The sequence below is a fragment of the Rousettus aegyptiacus genome, unplaced genomic scaffold (assembly GCF_014176215.1).
Source record: "Rousettus aegyptiacus isolate mRouAeg1 unplaced genomic scaffold, mRouAeg1.p scaffold_m13_p_12, whole genome shotgun sequence".
Taxonomy (NCBI): Eukaryota; Metazoa; Chordata; class Mammalia; order Chiroptera; family Pteropodidae; genus Rousettus; species Rousettus aegyptiacus.
In genome coordinates, this window is record NW_023416287.1 from 37,617,339 (window position 1) to 37,630,240 (window position 12,902).

At 37.5% G+C, this 12,902-nt stretch overlaps 1 pseudogene; it reads right to left on the reverse strand.

Annotated features, from left to right (window-relative positions):
* Positions 1-645: 645 nt before the first annotated feature.
* Positions 646-764, reverse strand: LOC118610634 (annotated as a pseudogene).
* Positions 765-12,902: the final 12,138 nt, after the last annotated feature.

The following is a 12,902-nucleotide window of genomic DNA, read 5'->3' on the forward strand; positions in this document are numbered from 1 at the left end:
GAGTGACAAGATGTTCCAACAGCAAAGGCTGATAAATATTGAAACCTGTCCCCATGGCCTTTTCCTCTAGGGTGGTTAATAAATACTGATTTCAAAAGTGATGTCTGAAGAATCTCAAGTGGTATGTGAGACAATAAGGGAGAAAAAGAACACCTTGTTTGGTGGTTTGTGAATCATGAGCCATTAAAACCTACCTATTAATTTTCCTGAGGGAAGATGGTGTGAAGTTCACCGACACCAACTACTTTTTAAAATGTTCAGAGCTTAACAAAAATGTTTACTTTCTTTTTTAATGCAAACTACAAATAATTAGTGAGATTTTGGACAAAATGTTCATGTTATTTGCTTCTAGCCTATAACACTTTAAGAGTAAAAATTTATATCATAACAAATGCTTGAGGAATCAGGATTTTATGGTTATAACACTTAAAATTTAATTTAGAGCTAATATAATTTTTTGGTTTTGATCTATAGTTGGAAGAATTTCTAGAATGTATTTGTCCAAATTCTTCCAAAGTCATTATAGTATGTTAAAGATAATTGATCATTTTATTTTTTTTATTTTTTAGGCGAGGCAACCCTTGGTTGACCTCACAGATTGTAAGGACCTTGTCAGCTTACAATCCCTTATTTTTTTATTTCTTATGCCTACAGCAGCTGGTCTTCCTAGGTAGTCTCCCAACCAAGTACTAACCAGGCCTGACCCTGCTCAGCTTCCGAGATCAGATGGGATCAGGCTTGTTCGGGTTGGCATGGCCACAGACAATAATTGATCATTTTAATAAGTATTCTAGGATCTTGCAATTTCTTGAGTTATTGTATGGTTTTAAAAGACAAGAGTGTAGGCCGTTAGACTATTTTCTAATACTAGAGAATAACTTGGATTTCTTCCCGCGGAGTGGAAGAAGTGATTCTTTACTCCTGATCTGAGCAAGTCCATCCCTTTGATGAACTTCCACCTTTCTATAAGGTGTGACATGTTGAAAATTGGCAGGGGTTCTGATTAGTTTAGTTCAAGTCAAAGTTTTGTTGAAGCCATGACTATCATTTAGATATCACTTCTCAAGCTTTATTAAAAGAAAAATGTATTTATCTATTTAGATTTTTTTTTGTTTTTAAATGTATGATGACATTTTCCCCAAAAGCTGGAAGTAAAGTGCCTTGAAGGAGGATGACTTTTCTAATTTGCATTAAACTTCATATGGATAGCACTGGGTGTACATTTATACACACATATTATGCACATATATTCACATCTATTATATCTGTATAATATTTTATATATTATAGCACACAATATGCACTGCTTTGTCTGCCTTTTTTCACTCATCAACATATATTAAAGATCTTTGCATGGGTCTTCTTCATTTTTCTTAATGACCAAATAGTATTTCAAAATATCAATGCATCACAATGTAATTGACTTATCTCCTAATGAGAGACATTAAGTTGTTTCCAAGTTTTCAGTATATTAAATTCTATACAAAAAAAGCTTTGAATGTACCAATCCTTGAACTAATAGAAGAGTATTTATTTAGAATAGATTCCTGGAAGAATTTCTTTGTTTAAAAGACTTACTTTAACATTTTAAAAAATACCGCTAATTTAAGGCATTGGTCTATGCATCCAGCTGTCAGTCAATAATGTAGCTTCTGGGAAAAGTGGAACTGAAAAAGGCTGAATAATGAAATCTTCAAGTGTTTCAAACATCTTTTTGTAGCATTTGAAAAGAGCTCTCTTCCCTCCTTCCCATAACCATGTCAGTCCACTCTCACTGTCTTCATTGCCTGGACTGGTATTTATTAACTGCAGACAGTGGGCTGGTACATCTGCAGGAGAGGAGGGTAGCTGCTATCCATTTTCTGTACCTACTGGCACTTGCCCCACAACAGCCAATCCTGCCTTATATTTTGCTGGTTGGGTAAAAGATGGCAAGAATTTTCACTGCTTTTTCAAATCATTTTAAGTTTTCCCCCCGAAAGGAGGATATTAGGATGGTGGTGGTGAGCAAAGATTCCACCAGGCTTACATTCAGTTGAGGAGAGAGTTCTCCATGTATGAGAACTCCTTTGGAACTCCTTTGGACCAAGGGCACATGGGATGGTCGCGACACTGCAACACTGGGAAGTGGAGTAGGAGCAGAACTGGAGCACCTGATGAAATGGGACCAGGCTCATATGAGATGCCAAGAACAGTAAGGACCCCAGAGGAGAGGTGTTTACTGGAAAGCATGGAACTTAGAAAATAAAATGGTATCGTAGAAACAATCAGACTGTACAGGAGGCACAAGAAAAAAACTTCAGGAGGAAAAGGAAGTGAAAATACCAGGAGACAGAATGATGGCAATTCCATAATTAAATGTGATCTGAGATCAGTATGGCCAGTTTGGTTTGAGTTTTTTTTTCCTATCTCAAATGCTGCTCTCTGGTGTCATTTACTGGCAGCCTTTCCAGCTTGGTACAGTTATCATCTGTGGTGTGCAGTACTGTGTGTGTGCGTGTGCATGTGCATGTGCGTGTGTGTGTGTGTGTGAGTGTGTATCTGCCTATCTGTCAGTCAGTCTTTCTGTGTGTACCTGCATACACATGCATTTTCCTGGAGAATTATCTTAATGCAAGATTTGCAAGTAAGTTTGGAATCTCAAAATGTAGCAGTGCCCAAACAAAGAAGAAATTGCCTGAATGCCAGCCCTGATACGCAGTGCCAGTTGTCTTCATTAGAGACCAGCTTTTCAAAATCCAAATATGTGTATAAATGTAGCATCTTGCCATTTATGCAATAAAACAGGTAAGGGATCCTCTTCCTTCCCCTTATGTTAAAATGTTGGTAACATTACTTTTGAAATGAAAATGCAGATATAGAGGGAAAAATTCATATGAATTTTTATGATAAGATATAACCTTGCTAGGAAATTTCAAACCTGCTGCTGGTTCCCTCAAACTATATTAGCCAAATAAACCAAAAAGTTTTCATGTACTTTAAACTTTGATTTTTACGATCTTTTCTATCTAGAATGTTAGGTAGGGCAATTAGACTACATTTCTTTAATAACTACAGAGTCATTGAAATGTCCATCTTTGCTATTTTAAGGTAAAGGATCCATGCATGTTTTATGGAATTCATACTTTTTCTGTATGACATCTGCTGACTCAGACATATTTCTTTAAAGAAAATCAGAAGAAGACCAGCAGCCTGAGAATCTTGGAGAAACCCGTTGGCTTTCGAATTGTTTCTAAAGTCAGCCAGATAGTCACTCTTTTTCCTGCTTGTCACTAAGGTGGGGCTCTCTCTGAAGAGCACCAAAGCCTAAAGGAAAGGGGTTCTCTGAATAAGCCTCTGACTTCTCTAGCACAAAGGACCTTTCACAAGGAGCAGATGCAGCTGTTGGTTAGGGCTGAACTCACCTGGACTAAATTATTTCAGGTGAAAAATCTGTTTGTTTCCTGCACAAACACACATAGGCAGCTTGCCATATTCCAAAATGGCACACAAAACGGTACTCTAGAGAGACTCAGAAGATACAAAGACTTTCGACAATAGAAACCAAATAGAAGCTGAGACACTAACCTCCACTCCCCCTCCTTCCTCAGCAAGCTGAACAGAGCTACAGAACACACACACCTGGGTAGAACAGATGGTGCCCTGGTGCTATTGTTATTTTACAGTCTGACTGAATGGCAAACTGAGGGGTCAAGGACAACGTGTAGACTATTGCAGTTAAACAGGGGATTGTATCCCCCAACTTGGTAGAGTCAAGTATGGCTCCTCTTCACAGAGGAAGTGAGTGCATCTGAGATTTTTAAGAAGCAGTGATTTATATAATGATCCTTAATGGGTGATTTCCAGGGAATTGTCTGCAGCATTATTTGAGCTTCCTGGAAGACCGCTGCTGCTTGTCTGGATATGGAATTTCTGTTGCTTACAGCAGCCAGAGTTGCCATCTTGTACACTTTTTTTTTTTTGGCGTTTCCAAAACACGGCTACTCTGCAAAATTATTTGGATGAGACACGTTTGATTGACAAGCACACAGCCTATGTATGAGAATTTGGGAGGCAAGCTGAGGAGAAGCTCCTGGTGGGTTGTATTAATTCTTAACATGCAAAGAAAGCCACATGTTGGAAGCTAATACTCTTGCAAGGCTGAAATCTGTTATTATTTCAGAGTATTAGCATTATTTGGTATAGAATAACTTAACTATAATGACACATTGAGAAATCAATATGACATAAGAACCAGTGTGCATTTTCTTAAAGATGAACTGACTGATGGTTTTAGCAATATTTTAACAGAAGAAATAAGCAAATTTCAAAAGTAAATGAATCAGAAAGTGATAAGCAAGTAATAGATTTGTAGTACATAAATGGTTTTGGCTTAGCTTGAGATGATCACCATATTGTTCTAGAAATATATATTATGGTCTTTTACTTCATGTGCAAATTATTCTACACGTCTTATAATTGCACACATTTGATATGTTACAGGGACTTGTCACTCATCAGCAAGAAACTCAAATTTTCTTAACACTGAATTTTGTATTGCTTGACAAATTGGTATAAAAAGTTGAAGATGCAGAGAAAAAAATGTTGTATTATAATTTTATTGTCCAAAATAGAAAATAATATCCTCTTCTAAGATTCCCTATATTTTTTCTCAAAGTAGAAATAGCTTAAGCTTTGCTGTTAATTATAAGAAAATTAAATACTTGTTGGAAATAATTTAAAATAGTGCAAAAATATAAAGTAAAAGGTGAAAACACCTCTGTAATCCCACCTAATAAAGTTTTTCATTACCCACTGCTCTGTAGGTTGCTTTTCCGTTTGACTAGATCTCTATTATGCTTTTTATGTCAGTAAATACAGATCTAGCATTAAAAAAGATGTTCCATCACTTATTTCACTAGTTCTCTGCTGACAGATATTTAGTTGGTTTCCAATTTTTCACTTTTATAATCAACATTGAAGCAATTATTTTGTACATACAGTGGTGCATGTTTTAAATTATATTCCTAGGTTAAATTATCACTGATGCTATTGATGTATTTTTTTTTCCAAAACATTTTAAAGCAAAATACCTAGGTTTTAGGATATAAGCCATTCTTGGTTTATAAGAATGGTGGATTATCCAGTGATACTGAATTCCCAGCTGAATTTCTCCTGCCACTAGTGGCTGTGGTAGGCAGAATTCTAAGGTGATTCCTAAGATTCTAGCCCCTCTGTTCTACATCCCTGTGTGACTCCTCCCCTTGACTATGGGCCAGGAGTGTGAATATAATGGGATATTTTTCCTGTGATTAGGTCGATTTTGAATTCATCACAGTAGAATTATCTGGAGGGCCTGAGCTAATCACATGGGGATGAAGCATCTTTTCTGCTGGTCAGGAAGGCAGCCAGTAGCCATAAGGGATCTGCCTAGGGGCCACATGGCGAAGAACATTGAGAGGCCTCTAAGAGCTGAGATGGGTCCCTGGCCAAAGACATCAGCCCTAGAACTACGAGGAACTGCAATCTGCCAGTGAATTTGGAAGAGTACCCCAAGCCTCAAATGAGAATTGCAGCTGCATGCGGAGACCTTAATTTCAGTCTGGTGAGCTACTGAACAGAAGACTCAGCCAACACATACTTGGGTTAAATTCATCTTTTTGGCCTAGCTGTATGTATGATAATTTATTACACAATAATAGAAAACGAATATGACAGTAAAGTGAGGCAGAGCACTGCCAACATGTTCTGGATTTTGCTTGTAGATGTCATATCTGGTGAAATGAACCCTTCTCAAGAATCCACCCTCTACAGTGATGTGGTGGGCCAGCCAGAGGTATAAGTGAGCCCAAAACTCTGTGGCCATGGACTTCTTCCTGGAGACCACAGCTGGGCATTTCAGTGCATATTCCTGCTCTTCAAGAGGACTTGTCTGAAGAGGAAAAATCCAGCTTTGCCTTCTCAGTGCTTGGAGCTTAGGCCAGCTGCCCAAAGGGCCTTTCTTAGAGATTTTTTTTTACTCTAGTGGCTTAAATTATTTAATTGATTTCCCCAAGATATAAATAATTAATAACTATCCATATGGGCTCATGGATTCTTATTTTATTCAAAGTATTATAAGCTATTACTATTATTTTGATGCTCAGATTGTCATAGTTTTCTTCACAGATGTTCCTTCAAGCTGACTCTTGTGTTGTTTTGACCTATTCCATCATTTTTTGAGTACTTCTGTATGGTTTTGTCACAACAAAGTATTTCAGATTCACCTTGTACTTTCTCTGGAATTGATCATTTCTTCAAGGAGCGCTGGTTCCTTTCAGTGGGGAATGGTATTTAGAAACCAAGATCTGGTTGGTAGAGGTTCTTATGGCTTCTAGGGCCTTCTGAACTATGAAATTTCTTTTGTTTCTCTCTTCCTCCTTCCTTCCATCTTTCCTTCCTTCCTTCCTTCCTTCCTTCCTTCCTTCCTTCTTTCTTCTTTCCTCCCTTCCTCCCTTTCCTTTTTTCCTTTTTTCTTTCTATTCATCCATCTATCTATGTTAAACACCATGCATTCATTCTGAAACCTTCTATTGCATTCTGACATGATAGGGTTTACTATTTCTAACTAGCTTTCTCAATAGTGGGAAACCTTGCTCCCATTATTTACTCATTTGTTCAATCCTACATAGTACAAAAAAAAAAAAATACCATGAAGAGAATCAAACATTCTAATTAGAGTTCAATATTTATTTACAATTCTTTTTGGGTTTAGAATGAATGTAAATAGAGTACTTTATTCAAAGTTACTTGCATTTTTTATTTTTTATTATTTCTCCAGTATGGTTATGTTATTTGAAATGCAATTAGGTTCCTTTGTTTCTGTTTAATTTATCCTGTTTTATTTGCAAATTATCATTTTTATCCATATTAGACAGAAAATATCATAATAAGAATTTATCCCCAGAAGCTCCACAGAAGTCCTTTTTGCTCCAGAAATGAAGTTCCAGGTCCAGGGATCCATTTGGCTTCAAACAGAGTCCCACAGGGAATGTGTGATGGCCCCACAGATGTTCTAGGCAGGTGCCCTAAACTTGTTTGCTTATCATGAGACCCTAGAAGAAGTTAGCTGTAAGCTGATCTGATCCCTAAGAATGTCCTTATGGCAGAGGGACATATCTTCTAGTGGATTACTTCTGGTTACCAAAAGCAGTGCCCCAGTACCTCCTCCCCAGGTTTATATGTTGATATTTGTCAAGTACAGAGAACAAGGCCTAGCAAAAGAATACAAAGGGGAATGCACAAAACACAATGACCTAGAATATCTCTGCCAATTCTCTCTCAATCTTAAAAATTAAGGAGAACAAAATATAAGGATACTAGATTGGATTGTGGGTTAAAAAAGATATTTCTTTGAAGGACAGTGTTGAGACAACTTATTAAATATGAATAAAGGTAATATAGATATACTAGCATTATATCAATATTCAATTTCCTGAATTTAATATTTGCTCTGTGGTTATATAAGAGATGGTTCTTGTTCTTTAGAGACACGTGCTGAAAATTCAAGGAATGAAGAGTCGTTATAATTGCAATTTACTCTCAAATGGTTCACATACACACACATAAAAGCAAAATGGAAAAGTTTGTAGTTGGTGAAGAGCATATGGGAGTTCGTTGGTACTATTCTTGCAAATTTTCTGCAGTTTTGAATTTTTTAAAATAAGTAAAAATATTGATAATAAGGTAGACCCATTTTACAAACGCCAGATTAGCCATATTATGTATCTATATGAAATCATCTGTACTTTTATTCAGACACTCATGTAACAATCACAAAAAAAATGCATCACATTTTAAAGCAAAAAGAAAATCCCCATAAAGTAGACACTTTAATTATTAAATAGGAAGCAATAAAAGCAAGTGAATTGAGTATTATATTCAAGAGGTTAAAAAAAAAAGACCAACAAAGCAAGTAATAAAACATATGGGTGAACCTGAGAAGATAAAATCAGAAAGAAGTGAACCAGAAAACAAAAAATTCCAATCATATCAAAAAATAAACCTGGGCACTGGTTCTTTGAAACGATCAGTGACACAGATAAACTATCACTAGTTTAATTTAACAATATAAAGTTATGGGCCAATTCCACCTTGTGGAGAGTGGCACAAAATCTATGTATGTAGTTCACCCTACTAATGAAGCAATAAAGAAAAATTATACAAAAATCTCGAGAATTGTCAAAAGTTATTTAATAAACTTTAATGTTCTATGCAAGTGATGGGCCTTGAGGCTTAGGTCTCATCAATCATGTGCAAAATCTACCTGAATCCACCTCTGTATTCTCAGGGGCTGAGAAAGAAGTTTCAGGGGGCCACCCAGGAGAGAGTGTGCTTGCCTGAGCCAAGGAAATTATGAGAGAGAGGGATTGGGGGCAGGAGCCTTTGAAGAAGTGGGAATCTCCAAGAGCTCCAGAAAGTACTCAAGAGACGAAGTCCGATTTAACATTTGCCAGATTGTGGAAAGAAGCCACTGGCTGAGCAAGAATTGCTGATTGCTTTGCCCCCTACCATACTTACACATGTGTATGAGAGAAGGGTCGGTGGCACCAAAATGGCACCTAGTGGGTACAGGAGGAGGTGAGTGTAGATGGGCAGAAAGAGCAGAGGCCATCTCCATCATTCTTTGAAGGCAGGCAGAAGAGGCAGGCGAAAGGTGGGTGAAAAAGCTTCATCATTACCAAAGTGAAGGCTTTGATTAGCATCTTGGACTGAGCAGGCTGACTTCTGACACTGAGATTGTGTTTATGGCTTAACATGCTCGTTAGATTTCTTCCTAAGAACGAGCCGGAAAGTCAGGTTAACTTTCCACCACTGAATAAAGTGCAGGGCGGCGGGGGGAGAATTTCTCCTACAGAATAAAGTTTATAGGGCCAGCAGGAGACAAAAATAAAGTGTGTTTCAATAACATCCCTCTCTCAACTTCTCTCTCCCTTTTCACATCTCTGACATCATAAACCGCAAGAAGAGACTAGGTGATACCTTCAACCCAGTTCTTGGAAACCTCTTTAACAAGATAACCAACTTCTCACATACCTATTACGCTTTTTATGTAACTGCACATGACAGTTTTGCTAGGATTTCTGCCACTACATGACAAGGATCCCTTTCCCCCAGTTTCCAATAAAAATTTCCGTGCTTCCTTTTGTATCCGTTCTAGCATCGTCCTCAAAGTCCATATTTCTGCTAACTAGTTTGCTTTAGGCTTTTTCTGTCATGCTACTCAAAATTCTATTAGCTTCTGCTCACTGCCTGGTTCCAAAGCCACTCCCACATTTTAATCATTTGTTACAGCAGCACACTACTTCCAAGTATCAAAATCTATATTAGTTATCTACTGCTGGATAACAATTAGCATAAACTTAGCAGCCTAAAATAACACACATTTATTTTCAGGAATTCAGGAATCACTTAACTGGACCCTGCTTTAGTGATCCTCACAAGACTGCAGTCAAAGTGTGGCCAGCACTGAGGTCTCATTTTCAGGCTCGACTAGGAAAAGGTCTGTTTCTGGGCTTTTTCATTTTTTGAATAATTTATTTTTATTGTATTTTACAAAAGTATTGGTCTGAGACTGATTGAAAAACTAAAAGAACACTGGTCTTTAAGATTGTTTGTACAGTACTGTGCTAGAAAATTCGGTTGTCAGAGTAGTGAGTGATATAACTGGGTGGACTAGCAGATGAATAGGAGCAGCAGACACTGGGTAGGGATCTGGGATCTGGCCTCTCCTCCCACCACCAGGCTGAGCTCCTTCGGACTGGATGTCTGTTCAGTGTAGGGATAACTTTCTCTTCTTACAGACATGGGATTCACCTGGCAAACCTATGGGCTACTTCCTCCTAAAGAGGGCGCTATTTCCAAGTCATCCTTTCAGGAGGACATCTGTTCTCTGCTGAGTCATGCGCCCAAGCAGAGGGGGAGCCATTTTCAACTGGTACAGAAGTCCCCAGAGACTCATGGTGGCGGTATGAATAGGAGTCCCCCAGGTGTTCATTATCAAAGGAAAATATATTTAGAGTTAAATGTAAAGGCTTGCATTTGGAAAGTCACAACCCAGCAGCATGAGTGCAGAGCCGAGATATGTGGAAAGGAGGGGCTTTCATTGACATTAAGTAAGGTCGATAGAAGTCAACACCTCCCCCCCACATTAAATTTAAAAAAAAAAACACAAAAGAATGTGTTTCTAAGTTCTATTTATGGAAATTTATATCTGGAATGATGGAAGTGAGAAGTCAGAGTTCCACTGTATTCTACCCTACTGAGAAAATGTATTCATCCACTCATCAATTATTAATGGACTATCTCCTGGGTTGGACAGTAGGAATAGAAAAATAAATAAGACAGTGCCAGCCCCAGAGATGCTGCATTTATTCCCCTATTACTCAGAATATGGTATTTGTTCTTGGAATAATTGCAGAGAGGTTCATCTCTAATGGCATCTGTTCATGGGGATATGGGAAATTAGAATGAATTCTGAGGATAGAACTGGAAGGTGAAGGTGAAGGTGGATGTTTAAAGGAACTGAGGATGTTTGATGGTGAAGAAAAGAAGAGGGGACACTTGCTGACATTTTTTAATGTCCAAAACTGTGCTGACCAGTGTGAAAGCCGCTAGCCACATGGGGCTATTTAAGTTAAAATTAATTTAAATTAACTAAAATAAAAAATTCAGTTCTTTAGTTGCAGTAGTCACATTCCAATGGTCAATAGCCATAAGTGCCTAGTGGCTACATATTGGACTGAACAGATGTAGTATGTTTCCATCATCACAGGAAGTCCTACTGCACAGTGCTGGAAGAGCTCTGACATGGAAGAGGATTCCCCATGTCCTTGCTTTGTCTAGATTTGAGGTCGAAAGGATGATAAATAGGTACAAATTTGAGGAGGATAGGTTTTAGCTTTGTATTAGGAAAAGCTTCTGAATAGAAATACATGTCCAGAGATACCTTGTGGGCAGTGAGTCACTGGGTACTGGAGAAATTCAACTCTAGGCCAAAATTTTTGCTGTCTTTTTTCTCTGAAGGATTCTACATGTGGTGAAAGGTATTTTTTTATCAAATGCTTATTCTTTTCCAGGTCCAAAGCATCATGGTTTCCATACCTTATCATACTGATCATTTCAACAATTCTGCAAGTCAAGTAATATCTTCTTTTTAGAGATGAGGAAACAGACCCAGCAGGGTAAGTTGCCCAAGTTCTGGGGTCACAATAGATCATTGGATTTTTTGGTATGACCTTAAAGCGCTTAAATGGTATACTTTTTTCTTGAAAGTAGCAGACGCTCAATAAATATTGGTTGATTGAACAAATTACACATAGCAAATATGTTAGTTCCTGAAAAATGAACGAATAAACAAAGACTTTTCTTGTGTGGCTTACATAGTATGATCTCAACCAAGTAAAAATAAATTATTTAGAAAAAAAGGAATATTAATGACAAAATATTAACATTAGTTCTTGGAAAGATTAGAGTTTATTAAAAAAAATTTTGTTGTTTACTCAACAGAATAAATTTAACTTAAAAATGTAAAATGTGTACTGAGAGAATTTAGTGTTTACACAGAATATCTATGAACTATGCTGCATTACAAACCACCCCAAAACATAATGGCTTAAAACAACAATAATTTATTATTTTTCATGATTCTGTGGGGTGGCTGGATGATTCTTTAGCTGGCTGCTCCTGGGCTCCGTTGTGCAGGTGCATTCAGCTGGAGGTTGGCTGAACTGGAAGATCAATGGTGGCCTCTTTCACGTGGCTGGCAGTTGTTTCTGTCTCCTCCACGTGGCTCTCACCCTGCAGGATGTTTCACTCGCTTTCTCAATTAGTGGTTTCCAGGCAGTGTTCTAAGAGGTCAAGGGTAGAAGATACAAGTTCTCTTGAAGCCTAAGCTTTGGAACATGCGACCTCATTCCTTCAGCCACATTCTTTTGCTCAAATCTATCTTGGGTTCAATGGATGGGGAAATAGATTTCATGTCTTGGTAGGAGAAGCTGCAAAATATTATAGCTATATTTTTATATCTATCATCCATGGCAAAACATGGATTTCACCTCATGGAATAGGGGCAAGATGGTTGTCTCAAACACCATCTTGAAATGTTGGATTAATTTCTTCATGACCTGTGGATGATTTATTTAGAATGATCACAGCTGCCATTCATGATGTTCTTACTTTTGTATACAGCCCATTTTGGCCTGTGATGACTAAAATATAATCTTGAACACATTCAAATGCCCAAGCATTTTACTTTTATATGATCATCTTTCAATAGAAATAGTAGATGAAAACCAGTAGTTTTTATCCAAGGGAAGGATCTCTGAATGATATTTGTAGGAAGGATTGATGGCTTAAAAGAAGGAAAAACTTGATCCAGCAAGCAATCTAAATGTCCACTGGCAGATGATAAATAAAGAAAATGTACTATGTAGACACAATGGAATATTATTTAGCCATAGAAAAGAAGGAAATCCTGTCACAACCTACAATATGGATAAAACTTGAGAACATTATGCTAAGTGAAACAAGCCAGTCACAAAAAGATAAATATTGCACAATTCCACTTATATGAGGGATCTAAAGTAGTCAAACTCATAGAGAAAGTACAATAGTGGTTTTCAGGGGCTGGGGGAGGGAGGATGGGGAGTTATTCAATGGGTACAGAGTTTCAGTTTTGCAAGATGAAAATGTTTTGAAGATCTGTGGAACAACAATGAGAATATACATAACACTGCTGAATTGTACACTTAGAAATAGTTAATGTGGTAAATTTTATGTGTGATTTTTAAACAAGTTTTAAAAAGTGTAGTGCTCCCATTCAGAGCTCTTATCTTATCCCATAGTGCAGTTCACACCCATGCCACTTCTATGCCTTTAGCTCC